The sequence below is a fragment of the Petromyzon marinus genome, chromosome 48 (assembly GCF_048934315.1).
Source record: "Petromyzon marinus isolate PM22_M1 ecotype Great Lakes invasive population chromosome 48, UKy_Petmar_22M1.pri1.0, whole genome shotgun sequence".
Classification (NCBI taxonomy): Eukaryota; Metazoa; Chordata; class Hyperoartia; order Petromyzontiformes; family Petromyzontidae; genus Petromyzon; species Petromyzon marinus.
In genome coordinates, this window is record NC_133714.1 from 7,068,797 (window position 1) to 7,072,792 (window position 3,996).

General features: G+C 55.0%; 1 non-coding gene across 1 annotated transcript; it reads left to right on the forward strand.

Annotated features, from left to right (window-relative positions):
- Window positions 1-946: 946 nt before the first annotated feature.
- LOC116952830 (U2 spliceosomal RNA) lies at window positions 947-1,130 on the forward strand. The gene has a single exon (XR_004404512.2). It is a non-coding gene; the product is annotated as a U2 spliceosomal RNA (small nuclear RNA).
- Window positions 1,131-3,996: the final 2,866 nt, after the last annotated feature.

Here is a 3,996-nt window from a genome sequence, read left to right on the forward strand (position 1 = left end):
TTACGCGATGTAACCCAACACAAAACTCTCTGCTATGGACTGAGTGGAGGAGGGGGGGGGGTGACCTGCGGCTCAAGAGACTCACGCGGTGGCTCTTTCAGGGCCGCTTCGTGACCTTTGTTATATTTTTTTTTATTTAAGCGGCCACCGCTTCTTGTACTCAGCCCCACAATGCAATGCGCCTCCACGCCAAATGACCCTCCCTGTTCGTTTGCCTGCCGACGCCTGGAACTGCGGTGGACATGGGATATATTTTATCTTATGTGTATGTAAATTATAAAACGCTTTTATCTTATGCGTGTATATATATATAAAACGCTTTTATCCAAGGCGCTTGACAAGGGTGTTGATTGGCGCAATTATCGCTAGAAGACCTCCACATTCACGTTTAGATGTTCATACGTACAGGGTGCTTAAACAAATGTTAATACCTATATGGGACTATCGTTTTTAATGGGGAAAAGGAACGGTTAATACTACGCCGTAACGTGATAACAAATGCAATGTTAATCTCCTTCAAAAAGTCAAGGAGTCTCTCCACTCGTTCGTCGTCGTTGTCAACACGTGGCCTGGAATCTTCTCTCCTGGTGGTCTCCAGAGCCCAGAGGAGGCACATTTCTCGTGGCGTTGTTAGAAATGATCAGAATTGTAAAACAAAAAAAATTGAAGCACCTTGTATAGATATATATGTGGCTGAGACACCCACAAACATCTGGGACATGCCTCGTTCATTCATTCAATCGCTATTCAATTTGTAACGCTGCACAAATTGAACTTTCAAATTTATAAAATTACGATGGGGGGCAGCGGGACGAGGCAAAGCATTGAAAAAAAAAACCGAAATGATGAACGATGCAAAGTGCCGACTACACCGAGCATCTTCTTGTTTCCTCTGATCGTAAAAAAAAGAGAGTCGAGGCGAGAGAGAGAGAGAGACGAGAGAGATGTCGCTTCTCGGCCTTTTGGCTAAGATCAATTGTAGTATCTGTTCTTATCAGTTTAATATCTGATATGCACCACATTGTGGTACCTTACATTAAATTGATTTTTGGGACAGGGAGATGGAATAGGGGCTTGCTCCGTCCACTCAACCCGGTATTGCAGTTTCTCTTGGGAATGGTGCATCTCCCTGCTTGGGGAGGGACATCATCAAACAATAGTAGAGTATGTTGGCTTTTGATAGCTCTGGTGCATTTGCAAACCCCATTTCCGCTGTTTGTCCGTAATTAGGGTGCGTTCTCTCCTTTGCCGTTTGCTCACCAGTCTCACTCCATCTTCTCATTTGTGCCCTGGATAGCAGTCAAATTTCAGAAATTCAAAAATCTATCAAACTCTTTTCACAGATATCCAGTAGGGGTGGGTCAAGAAGCAATATGTCAAATTTCAAAAAAACAATAGAGACGAGAGGGAGAGACGAGGCGAGAGAGAGAGAGAGGGAGGGGAAGGGTGGGGGGGTGGTGGTGGACCGGAGTCTCCAGATTCTCACAGAAACGACGGCACCGATGCCGTTGTGCGGGGCAGTGACGACAGGATGACGAGAGGAGGATGAGTAGGGGGAGGATGAGTAGGATGAGGAGCAGGATGAGGATGAGGAGGAGAATGAGGAGATGTATGACGAGGAGGATGATGATGAGGAGGAGGAGGAGGAGAACTCGAGACGAGCGGAGCCGCGACAGAGAAGCGCCGTTCGCCTCGCGTCTGGTTCGAGAGACGACCACGGGGCCTGACGAGGCGGAGGTGGAGGAGGAGGAGGAGGATGAGGAGGAGGAGGCCACGTGACGTCAGATCGGAGGCTGCCAAGTGTCCTCGTGGTAGTTCTGAGTCGTCAGTCGCCGCCCGCCGATGACGTTGACGGCGGCACCTTGGCCCAGCGCAACTCCCTCCAGCCAGCGACGTCCGACGTTTCGCTCCACGTGCCGAGAGCTTCTTGGGGAACTCGCGCAAGTAGCTTCGCTGGGCAATATGCCCCCCCCCGGCCTGCCCCCCCCCGGCCTGCCCCCCCCCCGGCCTGCCCCCCCCCCCCCTCCGTCCACCACCTCCCTCCCGTGGGCACGTGGAGCGAAACGTCCAGGGACAACGTTGCCGAACGAGCGCGCAGTCCGACCGGGAAATACCACGGGGGAACCATCAGCTTGGGTAGGGCACCCCCCTCACCTCATCCTCTTCATCACCCTCACCTCCTCCCCCTCCTCCTCATCACCCTCACCTCCTCCTCATCACCCTCACCTCCTCCCCCTCCTCCTCCCCCTCCTCCTCCTCCCCCTCCTCCACCTCCTCCTCCTCCCCCTCCTCCTCCTCATCATCACCCTCACCTCCTCCTCCCCCTCCTCCTCCACCTCCTCCTCCCCCTCATTACCCTCACCTCCTCCTCATCACCCTCACCTCCTCCTCATCACCCTCACCTCCTCCCCCTCCTCCCCCTCCTCCCCCTACTCATCACCCTCATCTCCTCCTCCCCCTCCTCCACCTCCTCCTCCCCCTCCTCCTCCCCCTCCTCCTCCTCCTCCCCCTCCTCCTCCTCCTCCTCATCATCACCCTCACCTCCTCCTCCCCCTCCTCCACCTCCTTCTCCTCCCCCTCCTCCTCATTACCCTCACCTCCTCCTCATCACCCTCACCTCCTCCTCATCACCCTCACCTCCTCCTCATCACCCTCACCTCATCCTCCTCATCACCCTCACCTCATCCTCCTCATCACCCTCATCTCCTCCTCCTCACCGCCTCCAGCAGTGCCTGCCGTGCGCCGCCTGCAAGCGAGCGGATGGATGAATAGATGTAGTGAGGTGAAGGGGAGGGAATGGATAGGGTGGAGATAGGGAGGGAAGGAGGGAGAGAGGGAGGGATGAATAGATGTAGGGAGGTGGAGGGGAGGGAATGGATAGGGTGGAGATAGGGAGGGAAGGAGGGAGAGAGGGAGGGATGAATAGATGGAGGGAGGGAAGGGGAGGGAGACGGGGAGGAAGGGACGAACGGAAGGAGGGAGGGATTCATATATTGAGACAGGGAAGGGAATGAATAGATGGAGATAGGGAGGAAAGGGGAGGGAGAGGTGGATGGATGGATGGAGGGTGAGGTTCAGCCGAGGTGCTAGCGGGTGACATGCTATTTCTTTCTTTGTATTCCTCGAGAGAGGCTCCCAATGTCCAACCACCTGTGACAACACGCGCAACAATGGGAGCACGAGGGGGAGGTTTCTGTGGCGTTGTGTGCGCGTCTCCGACTGGCACGGTGGCCATCAATCGTGGCGGTGGTGGTGGTGTTGTTGTTGGGGTGAACTCTCCACCCGTCTCCTCCGTGCCTCTCGCCGCCGCGCTGCAGCACGAGAACAACAACAACACGAGGAGCAGGAGGGGGAGGAGGAGAATCAGAAAAAGAATGACCGCCAAATATAAAGGCTAACGACGCTCACAAAACACAAAACAAACACCACCCCCCCCCCCCCGTTAGACAAGACGATGGCGAGCGAGCTAGACGAACTGCACCCCCACCCCCCCGCGTTATTTACGCGAATGCAAATGAACTTCTTTGGCCGTGAGCGTGCGCGAGTTGACGTTAAAGGCCGCAGATTGCTTCATGTCGGTGCGCGTCCATCGGAGATGCCCCCTCCGGCACAGCCCCCCCCCTCACCCCCCCTCCCCTCGTCATAGTCATCCGTGGTCTATCTACTGCTGGACTAGGGCCTCCCCGAAGCAGCCATCCCCATCTCTCCCGGTCTTCCGATGGCCATAACCCACAAGTGTCATCCAATCAGTGCAACAATTATAGTGCGTTGAACTTCTTTCACGCCGTACGTAGCCCGACCGTGCTAATCGGCGGAGGACAACAAGCTAAACACAACAACAACAACGCAGATGTAAATAACTGAGTTTTGAATCTGGATTTGGCGCTCTTATTTGAACCACGTGACACACCCCCCCTCCTCCCCGGGCGAGTCCCAAGCTTCAGCTGAATTCATCGCTCCGTCTCCGCGGTGGAGGTCCTCGCTCGCCGGCGTGGA